General features: G+C 36.6%; 1 long non-coding RNA gene across 3 annotated transcripts in view; it reads right to left on the reverse strand.

Annotated features, from left to right (window-relative positions):
• Positions 1 to 14,545, reverse strand: part of LOC144304487 (uncharacterized) — a 171,707-nt gene that overhangs the window by 70,799 nt on the left and 86,363 nt on the right. The window lies entirely within an intron of this gene.

The following is a 14,545-nucleotide window of genomic DNA, read 5'->3' on the forward strand; positions in this document are numbered from 1 at the left end:
GGCTAACAGAACAAACTCTACAACTAAGAGAAGAGGCCACGTTGAAGGGCAGAGACGCAGTGGGGAGCTAAATCCAAGGGTCTGGCCACTGGAGGGAGGGAGCTACAGGCACAGAGAGGGGTCAGAAACAGACGATCACACTGGGGAGCCTGCACAGGGAAGATGAATCCCCATAGCATTTGGCTTTGAAAATCACAGGGGCCAAACTTCCTGAGTCCTTACAACTAGCAGAAATTAAAGCCTGGAGCATTAAAATCAGTGGCCTGGCTCTGGGAGAGCCTGGAGGGCAATAGGAAGCTGAATTCCTGCCTTAAAGAAACAGCACAGCAAGCAGCAATTTGAAAAAATGCCTGGGGCACATGGAAGGGAGAGTTAATTACTAATCTTAGAGTTGGCTGAGGAATTTCTCCAGGAACAAAGGAGTTGGCAAATGCCTTTTCACTCTCCTCACCGCTCAGCACGTAATCACACTGCTGCCTGTGGGATCCAGGGCAGGGCTGGCATTCACTACCTAATTTCTTTATTCCATGAGCCCCAACCCCTCCAATGAGGCCTGCCTCAGTCCTGTCAGTGGAGGTCTTCTCTCCCAGGACACTGGTGCAAACCTTGCCAACACCACATCTCCTGAACTCCAGTCCCCCCCCCCCCCCCCCCCAGATCTCTCATGCAGGATACAGGCACCTTGTTAAAATTGCATCCCTGCCTGTGCACACTTTGCCAAGGGGCCTCAGCAGGCTGGGCCTCTGCAGTGCCCACACTCCTCCTGAGGAAGAGTACCCATGCCACTTTGTTAAAAGAGCCCTGCCCACTACTTTCAAGAGCAAGAGATGTAGCTGACTTTCCTAACACAGAAACAGACACAGAAAGTTAGGCAAAATAAGGAGAAGAGTGTGTCCCAAATGAAAGAATAGCACAAAGAGACCTAAGCAAAGGGAGATAAGTAATATACCCCCGATAGAGAATTTAAAGTAATGATCCTAAAGATACTCACTGGACTTGAGAAAAGAGTGGAAAACATCAGTGAGACCCTTAAGACACAGATAAAAAAGGACTATTCAGAGATGAAGAACACAACAATCGAAATTAAAAATACAATTGATGGAATAAATAGCAGGCTAGAGAAAGCAGAGGAATGAAATTAATGATGTGGAAGACAGAATTACAAAGTAATCAAGCTGAGCAAGTAAGAGAAAAAAATATGCAAAATGAGAATAGAGTTAGAGAACTCAGTGACTCTATCAAATGTAGTAACATTTGCATTATAGGGATCCCAGAAAAAGAAGAGAAAGTAAAGGAGGCAGAAAATTTATTTGAAGAAGTAATAGCTGGATATTTCCCAAATCTGGAGAAGAAAACAGATATCCACATCCAGGAGGCACAGAGAGTCCCCAGCAAAGTCAACCCAAGGAGATCCACACCAAGACACACAGTAATTAAAATGGTAAAAGTAGTGATAAAGAAAAAAAAAATGTTAAAGCAGCAATAGAAAAGAAGACACTTACACACAAGGGAAACCCCATAAGGCTAATCAATGGATTTTTTTCAGCAGAAATTGTGCAGGCCAGAAGAGAATGGCATGATATATTCAAAGTGCTGAAAAGGAAACATCTGCAGCTAATACTCTATTCAGCAGGCAATCATTCAGAATAGGGAGATAAAGAATTTTGCAGGCAAACAAAAACTAAAAGGGTTCGTGACCACTAAACCCTACAGGAAATTTTTTTTTTCCCTATAGGAAATATTAAAGGAGACTCTTTGAATGGAAAGAAAAGACCATAAGTGAGAGTATAAAAAGTAGAAAACACAAAAGCAGTAAAAAGAAGTATATCTGTAAAAATTTGCCAAGGGATTCACAGAATAAAAGGGTGTGAAATATGACACCATATACCTAAAGTATGGGGGGAAGAGGAATAAAGAATAGGCTTAAATTTAGCAACTATCAACTTCATATAGACTGCTATATGCAGAAGATGTTATATATGAACCAAATGGTAACCACAAATCAAAAATCCTTAATAGATATGCAAAGAATAAAGAGAAAGGAATCCAAGTACATCACTAAAAAAACCCAGAAAATCATAAAAGAAAGCAAGAAAGAAAGGATCAAACAAAAACTACAAAAACAACCATTAAACAAGTATCAAAATGGCAATAAATACATATTTATCAATAATTACTTTTTTTCAAACAAACAATAGTTTACATAGTGATAGGATACAATTTGGAAAAAATAGGTAAATACCTAAACACATATAACCCACCCTAACTGAAGCGCAAAGAAATAGACATTTTGAAATGTCTCACATAAATATGTAATCACTGAACCAACCTACTGGTGCAGAAGTATAGTAACAGAGAAGAATCATTTCCCTGATAAAACACGTCTATTGTTCAGGCAGTAGTGATGTTTACACAGTGATAGGATACAAGCACAGCACCTTCATGCAGCGTACATATGCCTGCGATCCCTTTTAAGCCCAGCTTCATTCTCCAATGCCACCTCTTTGAGTTATACCTGATTTAATTACCAGTTTTCGTCCAAATTCACTAGGGAATGAGAAAATTCTGCTTTTGTTTCTTAGCCAGGAACACCTTGATCCTAAGAGTCTTATGAGAAGATATGACAAGGAGACACATCTTTTTGCCTACAAGCGACTCATTCCAGATCTGAGAATACGTGCAGACTGAAAGTGAAGGTAGGGGATAGAGAAACATTTATCATACAAATGGATATCAAAAGAAAGCCAGGGCAGCAATACTTATATCAGACAAAACAGATTTTAAAACAAAGACTGTAACAAGAGACAAAGGACAGTATTTAATAATAAAAGGGACAATCCAACAAGAAGATACAACAATAGTAAATATTTATGCATCCAACACGGGAGCACCCATATACATAAAGATAATAAAAAACCAAAGGAACTAATATAAATAGCAATACAATCATAGTAGGGAACTTTAATACCCCACCTACAACAATGGGCAGATCATCCAAACAGAAAATCAACAAGAAAACAGTGAATGACACACTGACCAGATGGATTTAACAGATATTCAGAACACTCTATTCTAAATAACAGACTACACATTCTTTTCAGGTGCTATGGAACATTCTCCAGAATAGATTACATTAGGCAGCAAAAAAAGTATCAACAATTTCAAAAGAACTGAAGTCACAACATGCATCTTTTCTAACCACAATGCTGTGAAACTGGAAATCAAACACAATTAAGTGTGGAAAGAGCATAAATACATGGAGGTTACATAACATGCTACTAAACAATTTTTAGGTCACCCAAAAATAAAAGAAATAAAATATTATGTGGAAACAAATGAAAATTAAAATATAATGGTCCAAATCTTTGGGATGCAGCAAAAGTGGTTCTACCAGGAAAGTTGATAGCAATACAGATCTACCTCAAGAAGCAAGAAAAATCTCAAATAAACAACCTGACCTTACATCTAAAGGAGATAGAAAAAGAACAAACAAAATCCAAAACCAGCAGAAGGAAGGAAATAATAAAGATTATAACAGAAATAAATTATATAGAATCTAAAAAAAAAAAAAAACCAATAGAACAGATCAATGAAACCAAGTGCTGATTCTTTGAAAGTTCAACAAATTTGATAAAACTCCAGCCAGAGTCACCAGAGAGGATTCAAATGAACAAAATCACAAATGAAAGAGGAGAAAGAACAACTAACACCACAGAAATACAAACAAGTGTAAGAGCATATGATGAAACATTATATGTCAAGAAATTGGACAACTTGGAAAAAATAGGTAAATACCTAAACACATATAACCCACCCTAACTGAAGCGCAAAGAAATAGACATTTTGAAAAGACCAATTACCAGCAACGAAATTGAATCAGTAACAAAAGTTCAGGACCAGATGGCTTCACAGGTGAATTCTAGCAAACATTTAAAGAATAATTAACACTTACTCTTCTCAAACTATTCCAAAAAATAGAAGAGGAAGAAATACTTCCAAATTCATTCTAAAGGGCCAGTATTACTCTGATACGAAAACCAGATGAAGAGACCACAGATAAAGAGAACTACAGGCCAATATCTCTGATAGAGATGCAAAATTCCCTAACAAAATACTAGCAAACCAAATCCAACAATACATTCGAAAAAAGCATTCATCATGATCAAGGGGAATTTGTTCCTCAGATGCAAGCGTGGTTCAATATTCTCAAATCAATTCATGTGATACATCACATCAGCAAGAGAAAGAATAGAACTATATGATCATTTCAACAGATGCATAAAAAGCATACATTCATGATAAAAACCCTCAACAAAGTAGGTTTAGAGGGAACATACCACAACATAATAAAGACCTTATATGAAAAACCCACAGCCGGCATCATACTCAATGGTGAAAAACTGAGGACTTTCCCCCTAAGGTCAAGTATAAGACAAAGGTGTCCACTCTCATCACTTTTATTCAACAAAGTACTAGAACTCTTAGCCACAATAATCAGACAAAATAAATTAAAAAATAAATAAATAAATAAATAAATAGCATCCAGATTGGTAAGGATCAAGTAAATCTTTCACTTTGTACAGATGACATAATACTATATGTAGAAAACCCTAAAGACTCTACCAAAAAACTACTAGAACTCATAAATGAATTCAGTAACATGATAGGACATAAAATTAATGTACAGGAATCTGTTGCATTTCTATACACTAGCAATAAAGTAGCAGAAAGAGAAATTAAGAAAACGATCCCATTTACAATTTCCCTAAAAATAATAAAATACCTATGAACAAGCTTAATCAAAGACGTAAAAGACCTATACTCTGAAAACTATAAAACACGGAAGAAAGAAATTGAAGACGACACAAAGAAATGGATGCCGTGTTCATGGATTAGAAGAACAAATACTGTTAAAATGTCTACTAACCAAAGCAATATACACATTCAAAGCAATCCCTATTGGGGCGCCTGGGTGGCTCAGCTGGTTAAGTATCCAACTCTTGGTTTGGGCTCAGGTCATGATCTCAGGGTCGTGGGATTGAGCCCTCCATCAGGCTCCATGCTTGGCACAGAGACTGAAACCATAAAAATCCCACAAGAGAGCACAGGCAGTAATTTCTTTGACATCGGCCATAGCAATTTCTTTCTAGATACGTCTCCTTAGACAAAGAAAATTAAAGCACAAATAAAATATTGGGACTACATCAAAATAAAAAGCTTCTGCACAATGAAGGAAACAATCAACAAAACTAAAAGGTAACCTACTGAGTGGCAAAAGATTTGCAAATGACATATCCAATAAAGGATTAGTATCCAAAACATAATAAAGAACTTTTACAACTCAACACCCAAAAATAAATAATCCAATTAAAATGGGCAGAAGACACAAACGAGACATCCAGATGGCCGACAGATACATGAAAAGATGCTCAACGTCACTCAGCATGAGGGAAATGCAAATCAAAACTGCAATGTGATATCACCTTACACCTGGCAGCATGGCTAAAATCAAAACCATATAAAAAACAAGGGTCAGTGAGGATGTGGAGAAAAAGGAATCCTCTCGTACTGTTGGTAAAAATGCAGCCACTATGGAAAATAATAACGAGTTTCCTCAAAAAGCTAAAAATAGAACTACCCTAGGATCCAGTAATCACATTACTATTTACCCAAAAAATACAAAAACACTATTTCAAAGGTATACATCCTCCCCTATGTTTTCTGCAGCATAATAGCCAAATTATGGAACCAGACCAAGTATCCACTGGTAGATGAATGGATAAAAAAAGAGATTTTTGGAATGGAATACTATTTAGCCATAAAAAAAGAATGGAATCTTGCCATTTGTAATGACGTGGTTAGAGCTAGAGTATAATGCTAAGCAGTTTAAGCCAGAGAAAGACAAATACCACATGATTTCACTCCTGCAGAATTTAAGAAACTAACAAATGAGCAAAGGGGGGAAAAAAGGACAGAGAAAGAAGCAAACCGAGAAACAGACTCCTAACTACTGAGAACAAACTGATGCTTACCAGAGGGGCGGTGGTAGGGGGTTGTGTAAAATAGGTGATAGGGATTAAATGGTATACTTGTCATGATGCACACCGAGTAATGTACGGAATTATTAAACCACTTTATTGTACACCTTAAACTAACATAAGACTGAATCCTAACTATACTGGAATTAAAATTAAAAACTTAATTTTAAAAACATACAAATTGCAACTTAGGTAATGGTCTTCCATTTTAGTCATTGATTCAAAATATTGTCCATGACAAGCCTGGGATAGTTGTGGTTGATAAAGAAAATTCATTTAAGCCAGAATTTGGACCAAAAATCCAGAAGCACTCTACTGGCTGGATTGTGTATATAGCACATAATGTAAATTTGTTCCAAGAAGACATGGCCACAATCGTGTTTTTGGTGATAATACTCTTGCAAATATTTCAGATTGTACATGATATTTTCTTGATATGACCAAAAAGGAAGTATCTTGCTGAAACACATGTAAACTTAATCTTACAATCAGTCTAATGGCAGTGCCAACTAATGTCAAAAAAAAATTAATTTAGGCAAAATGTAAAATGTACCAGCAGAGTTAAGTAAAAAGAACAGATCATGCTCTTTGACAGAATATAAACATAATTTTAACGATTTTAATTTGAGCTCTCTAAAGTATTTTGTATGAATTTTTGCTTGCTACTAATAATTTTAGGTAAAGCTGATTAGAAAAACCAAATAAATCTAAATTTATCTTATAATAAGATTTTAATATTGTTTTTGTTTTTGGAGGGAAAAAAAAATGTCCTAAATCAAAACAGCATGTAAGTATGCAACAAAAGTGACATTCCACTAAAATAAAAAGAAAGTAGAAGAGAGATATTTTTATGAGTAGGAAAGAAAGATTTCTATGTAAAAAATTCCAATACCAATTTCTAGAGACTGTTTTCTGGGTCTTAATCAAAGCACAGGTTTCATTCTTTATAATATTCTAGCATTGGAAAATATGAAAAGAAGATCTTTAAAGGCTGTATGGCTCTAGATATTGATTTCAGAAATGATGAAATTACAATGTGAGTGGTAATGATTTATATGATCATGTTAAAGTATTTTCTTCAATAAAGATAACATCATATGTGAACACATTTCAAGGCTTGAGCATGTTATGTAAAAAACACAGGTCATTTCCAAATGCTTTAAGAATTTCAGTGACAATTTCAAATACAATTGCGTGAGCAGAGGATCCACTTAGTAAATTGAGTAGAACCAGAAAGGGAAAGAAAAAGAGGAAAAAAAGGAAAAAATAATAATAATCAGTAATGTTTCTATGAATTGGGATAATAAGAGATAAGGCTGTCCTCCAAAAGGGTTCAAAGGTAGGAAACACTTCCTCTTGGAATGAAGGTATTTTGCCCCACACCAGGGACCCCAACCCTGAGGGCTGGCACCAGAAAGGCAAGCCCCAATACATCTGGTCTTGCAAATCTATAGGGAATAAGACCAGGAGAATCATAGAACTGTAGAGAACAGAGATCCCAGTCTCAAAGGGTTCATGAGCAAACTCATTCCCCCCGAGGTCCAGCACAAAAGCAACAGAATGTTACTAGACCATAAGTAAGGGGGACACACTAATTTCAAAGTGGATATCAAAGAGGCAGGAAACAACAGGGACTTTAATAGAAATGCTAGATGCTAATTGTGCGATCTCATCCTAATCGCTGATGACAATGGGTGTCATCGTTAGTGCTCACCCTCTAGCCTACACTGGAAGGCATGCTCAGGCCACCCTGTGTCAAAACTTGTGTGCGTGTGTCTGTGTGTGTGTGTACACATATAACATTAGTATCTGTATATACATATATATGTATATAATATAAAATATTAGTCATAAAAAAGAATGAAATCTTGTCTTTTGTAACAACATGGATGGACCTAGACGGTATTATGCTAAGTGAAATAAGTCAGACAGAGAAAGACAAATACCATATATTTCTCTTATATATGTAATATAAAAACAAAACAAATGAACTAACAAAACAGAAATAAACTCATAGAAGCAGACAACAAACAAGAGGTTGACAGAGGGGAGGGGGATGGAGGATAGGTAAGACAGGTGAAGAGAATGAAGAGGTACAAGCTTCCAGTTATAAAATAAGTAATTCCAGAATACCAGAATGTATTATATAGCATATGGGGATATAGCCAATAAATATTGTAATAACTTTATATGGTGACATGATAACTAAATAGATCACAGTGATCATTTTGTAAGGTGTCAGAATACTGAATTACTATCTTATACATCTGAAACTAATATAATATTGTATGCCAATTATAATTCAATTTTAAAAAAGAATTTTCCTTCTGAAAATACCTAAGATAAAGGATCTTTGAAAGGAGGCAAAAGGGATGCCTGGTGGCTCAGTGGTTGAGCGTCTACCTTCGTCTCAGGGCGTGATCCTGGGTTCCCAGGATCAAGTCCCACATCAGGTTCCTTGTATGGAGCCTGCTTCTCCCTCTGCCTGTGTCTCTCCCTCTCTCTGTGTGTGTCTCTCATGAATAAATAAATAAAATCTTTAAAAAAAAAGAAGGAGGCAAAAAAAAAAATTTCAATCCACTAGATGAGAAATACTTCCCCAAACTGAGGTAATGGCAATGGAGAACATGAAGGAAGTATACTGACGTTTAAGAGAAAGAAGCAATAGAATTTGATAGTTGGTAGTACATAAACCAAAGAAGGTGAGTTTGACTCCTTATTTCTGACTTGAGGGACTTGGGTGGGTGGTAGTTCCACTTACGAAAGTAGAGACTAAAGAGAAGTTGGAACTCAATTAACAATAACTTTATTTGGGGCACTTGGGTGGCTCAGTCAGTTGAGTATCCAACTCTGGATTTCAGCTCAAGTCATGATCTCAGTGCCATGAGATCAAGCCCACATCGGGTTCCGTGCTCAGTGCAGAGTCTTCCTGAGATACTCTCCCTTTGCCCCTCCGCCCCCGACTCCCACATTCTTTCTCTCAAAGAAAAAATAATAACTTGATTTTAAGGAAATCTCAAGTTTTATTTTGCCCTTCTTTTTCAACTAAATTTCCAATATTGTTTACATCACTCATTTAATTGAACAGTCATTGAAGTGTCAGCCAAATCTTTATGCTGGGACTCCACAGGGAGCATCTCAAAATATGTAGGGTGAAATATCTGTGGATCTGGGGACTCGAGTTGCTGTCAACAACAGGACTGTCCCAGTTAAAAAAATAAAAATAAAAACCTGCTCTTACTTTTCTTTTTCCATAACATACATATTTAGGCTCCAAACATAATCACATTCCTTATGTGAAAGGATTCTAGGTAAAAAAAATCCTTCGATCACAATTACTTACTTCTCTACACTGTCATAAACTTGCAATGGTTTTGGCAGAATGCTGAATTTTCCAAGCAATAAAGCCAAAAGGTTACTAAACATGAAGATGCCAACTGTTTTTCTTCCTTTGTTGATTCTCCTCTTGAAACTAAACAGACCCTATTCCCTGAAACCTTGTTGTTACCACTCAGCTCTTTTCATGCCATACTTCATACCATATGCTTCTCTAGTAAGTTTATTCAATCATTTCAAAGGGCAACATCTATTCCTTTCCCTTCTGCTTAAAATCTTTGCACTCTATAAATTGATATGATAATCCAAGAACTAGAAAAAATAGCAATCAAAAATCCTCTACAAAAGAATCAAGATCATGGCAAGTAAATGAGAGTCTATATGTACTTGTACATTAAAACAATCAACTAGAGGAACAAAACTTGAAAAGAAGTGAGACAAATACCTGTTAATGATACATAAGAATAAATTTCGATCAATCCAGATAATTATTTCACATGAAAGACAATTAAAATTTCTCAAAACGAAGTAAAAGATCAATGTTTTAAGTATGATTTTGAACAAAAGAACAAGGCACAAAAATATTACATGTAGGGTAGTTCCATTTGCATATATTTTTTAAACCTCATTGCCTAGGAATGCAGACATACGTGGTTAAACAATATAAAGAAAAGCAAGGGCAAGTTGATCACAAAAGTCAGTAGAGTGTAGCTAAAACAGGGAATATGTGGGAGGAGCAGCCTCTTGAAAGCTGTAGATGTTCTAATGTTTGACCTAGGACATGTTATAGTTTTGTAAAATTCATTACACTATACTTTGATGTTATTTGCAATCATCCCTATGATTGTTATATCTCATAACATAAAGATAACTTTTAATTAAACAAATAAAACAAACAAGCATAGATATGTCCACTAAAGAACTTTTCTTTATAGGTTATCATCAACCTATGAAAAGCTCTTATCTGGCAAGTTTGCTAAAGCAATTTCACTGGAGTCATCCAAAAAAAAAAAAAAAATTAGATAAGGCCATGAGGGACAATATACAATAACACATAATGAGCCAAAGAGTTTTCCATCTTTCTGAAAAATATTTCCTACGTGACCATTTTTTTATTCATTCATGAGAGACACAGAGAGAAAGAGGCAGAGACACAGGCAGAGGGAGAAACAGGTTCCTCGAAGGGAGCCTGATGCAGGACTTGATCCCCGATTCCGGGATCACGCCCTGAGCCAAAGGGAGATGCTCAACTGCTGAGCCACCCAGGTGTCCCAATTTTTTTTATAGCTACATAAACATTTCTCAAAAAATAGGAAGCAAGATCTTGAAACTTTACAAAGTTGTATAATTCTCCAACAGTGAGTATGTCAAACTGCTCAATTCAATTACCTCAAAATTGCTAAATTTCAAGTTCCTAACCTGAAATTCCTCTGAAACAGAATATTTTTTTCTTAACTTATGTTAAAAGATATATAACATTTTACATATTTCCTATAAAATAGTGTTGTTGCAAGTTTAATCCATAATGTTTGTAGCTTTAGCATTTTCACTGCGCTCTGTATCACTGTATTTACAGTAATACACCCAACAAATCTAGAATTACTTCCATTAAAAAACTGAATTAGCAGTACCAGAAAAATATCATCTGTTGCTATAATAAATAAAAGTAAAATGAACTTTGAAACATAAATACTGAAAATAATTCTCAGTAAAAACAAAAGCAGACACCAAAGGTAGGATTGGCATGTTAGCTCACCCCTCCACCACTTCATGAGTCCCTCAGTGCCCACCAATCTACCCTAAATAGAACAGTTACAAATAAATAAAATGAATAAATAAGCAAGAAGAAATGTGATTGCTACCCATCTTCAAGGAAAGACTCACTACTCTTTCCTACTATATTCATGTCTTACTACATCTGAAATTGTTTGCTAAGTACACAGCAATCGATGAGATCATTTATCCCCAATCTTCACTAAACATGCTATATTTTAAAGAATTAATATCTAACTTTGTATTTTTCAGGCAGAAGGTCAATTTTATTTGTCTATTTTAGATTAGTCTCCAAAATCACAATCAGCATTATCTGACAGTTTATAGAGATCATATCTAATAAAAAAAAAGTAATTAAAACTTCAGTCCTACAGCTTGGTAGTCATCAGACCACAGCCAATAAACCAAAGGGCTCATAGCTTCTCACAGAGCAAAAGCTGCTTCAGTGTTCATGCATATACATCGCTACCTACGGTGCTTGGTTACACTTTGCACCAGGCTACCCGTACCCTGTGGCAAGGTCAAATTGTGAGTGAAAGAAAACAAACTTAAGAGCAAGGATATTTCCCATAGATTTCATCCCTTTCCATGAACTAGAACGCCCTCTGATCCAGATCTACCCAATCCCAAGGACACTAAATAATTTCAGGTGAAAGAAATGTCAAAGATAAAAGGAGCATAGAGTGTCTGGGCTAGAAGGCAATTTAAATCATCAAATCCAATCATCCATCCAACAATGTCCAATACCCCAGCCTTTGCTTCAATGGAACTTGCAGATTTTCCATTACTGAGTATATATAACAATATATATGCTGAGAAAATGTGTTTGCAGATGATCATGTTAGCAATAAAAAAGGGATGGCTAATTAGACTGGTCAGAACTGACATTCACTGACAGTGACATTCACTGACCACATTTCATGTTGTACTGGGTGTACAGGGCTACTATGCCTAAGGCAAGAAGTTGGCCCCTTCCTTCCTTCCTCTCACGTTTTTCAGGACCCATGTCCGGCCCTGTGGTTTATTGCTGATTTCCCTGTGACTGAATGATAGGGTGAGACCCATGATACAGAACTCCCATCCAATTCCATGGTTAGGGAGGAGGAAGTCCCTCATAAAATTCTTGATCCAAGCCTCATTCCCCAATCCAGTCTGTTTGAGATACTGGAAGAAAGTAACAAAGGCAATACTATTCACGTTTGGGTAGTAAGCCTTTTGTGTACACCCCAAATTTAAAAAAAAAAAAAAAGAAAGAAAGAAAAGAAAAAAGGAGAGGCAGGAAGTACCACGAACCCCTAACATCCATGCGTGATAGACGTTACTCAAGGTGTCAATAACGCGATGATAATGCCGCTGCCCTCAAATAAGACACACACATGAGGTATAAAGCATTACAGCTGATTGGACAAAACTGTAGCCTGGATAAATCATTTAGTTACTTAGATAATTTATGTCCCAAAAAGGCAGCCTTTAGGTAGGTAGCATATTTAACTATATTAAGTAATATAAATACAAATAACATGCAAATTATATGTGTCATGGCTTCAACAGCCAGGAAACTGTAAAATTCCCAATACAACTTTTTACTAGAAATATTTTGAAAAAAAATGAAAAAAAATGATTTTGATATTAATGAAATAGACTGAAACAGAGCTAAAGGATGCATTTTAACAGATAAAGAGACTTATTAATAGGAATTTTGCACAGCTTTGCATATTTGATATCCCTAGAGGTAGGCTGGCTGAAGCACCTATCAGGTGTCTCAGATGTTTATAGATGCAGGCTGCTCTGACTGGTCAGTACTACACGGAGGCCTATACCATCAACCGTCAAATATTCTTTTTTTTTTCTTTTTTTTTCCTTTTTTTTTCCTTTTTTTTTTCCTTTTTTTTAACCGTCAAATATTCTTAGTGCCATCTCTACATGTACATGAATGAAAAACACAGATGAGTACCCATCTCACAGAATTAGTTACAAGTAATGCTATAAAGTGCTTCGAATCCCATCCTTGGTCTTACTTACAGTGCTTTGCAAACGGTATGCTGTGACTCAGGAGCTATGGAGACACTCTGGAGGGATGGAAAGTTCAGCCGCGTTTCTCCTACCCTCTCAGAGCAGCTCAATCACTAGGGGACCTCAACCTCCTGTCCCAGTCACCTCCTTCCCAGAGAGTTAAGCAACAAAACTTTTCTATTCCTATTCTTTACTAGGTTAGGAAGCAGTCACTCTGAGCGATGTGCGCATATGTATAAGTGTAATAACCAGTTGCCTGCTCCACAAGGACAGTTACAATCTAGTAGAATTTTTAAAGAACTCATTTAAACATTTACAAATGCAAATAACTACTAACTACCCATTAATTATCTGCCTTTCCTATGCTGAATAAGGCTGGCCATCCTCATTCACTGTTGGAAACTGTCAAGACACATTTTCTCATTTTGTATCAATCTGCTTTCTAGCCTACAGAAATCAAATAAAATTAATAATTCTGTGTTATCTAAATTTGGAAGCCTTAATCTATTACTTTTCCATCTGAAGACCACTGCCTTAGAGGAGAAAAAAAAAAAAAAACACTCAGCAAGTAGAAGCTGAAATGCTATTCATAGATTCCATATCAGATAAAAGAAATGTTCCCATTTGGAGTCCTCTAAAACCGGGAGTCTTTTCATTACAATGGGGTAGAAAACAACCTACAGCAAGACCACCTTCATATCAGCTGCTAAGTCCGGTTTACGCTTTTCTTACTTCATTTTGTTCTTAATAACCCTAGCCAGTTATCTCCATTTTTATCACATCTATTGAACAAGACCTTTCATCTGTCTACCTAGTACGTTTTTCCTTTGGGGAATCACTCTCCCCATAGTAACCTGCTTTGGCTCACGGGTTCTGGTGAGCCCACCCAGCCCTAGGAAGGCCCAAACGCCCCAAGCCAGGGCTATCAGAAATGCCCCCAGGAAGTTCTGTGAAGGCTTCTGCACAGGTTCTCCAGGTTCCTATACGGTCATTAACTTAAGGACCACGGAACCCGAGCTGCAGGGGCCAGAGAACCCAGATCTGAGGGCCAGTGCAGACTACGTTCAACAGTGAGTCAGTGAGAACCAGCGTCAACTGATTGCGATGTCTCTTGCAATAAATAAAGTATCTTGCAAGTGCCACTTTGGTGTTTTGAAATCGGTAAAAGGCAGTCTTCTTCTCTTGTCGGAGTACAACTTTACTCTTGCTTCAGAATTGGCAGCTATCACATTAGCAGCCAAGGTGACTATGTAGACGCGTGATGGGAAAAGGGAAAAGAAGTGCCCTTCTTTGCGCGCAGAAAGGGGTGCACACATGGGTTCATCTAAGAAATATAATACCTACTTAACGTTTTTCTTCTGTGCATTAGCAAAATCATGACTTGT

This window comes from Canis aureus, chromosome 34 (genome assembly GCF_053574225.1).
Source record: "Canis aureus isolate CA01 chromosome 34, VMU_Caureus_v.1.0, whole genome shotgun sequence".
Lineage (NCBI taxonomy): Eukaryota > Metazoa > Chordata > Mammalia > Carnivora > Canidae > Canis > Canis aureus.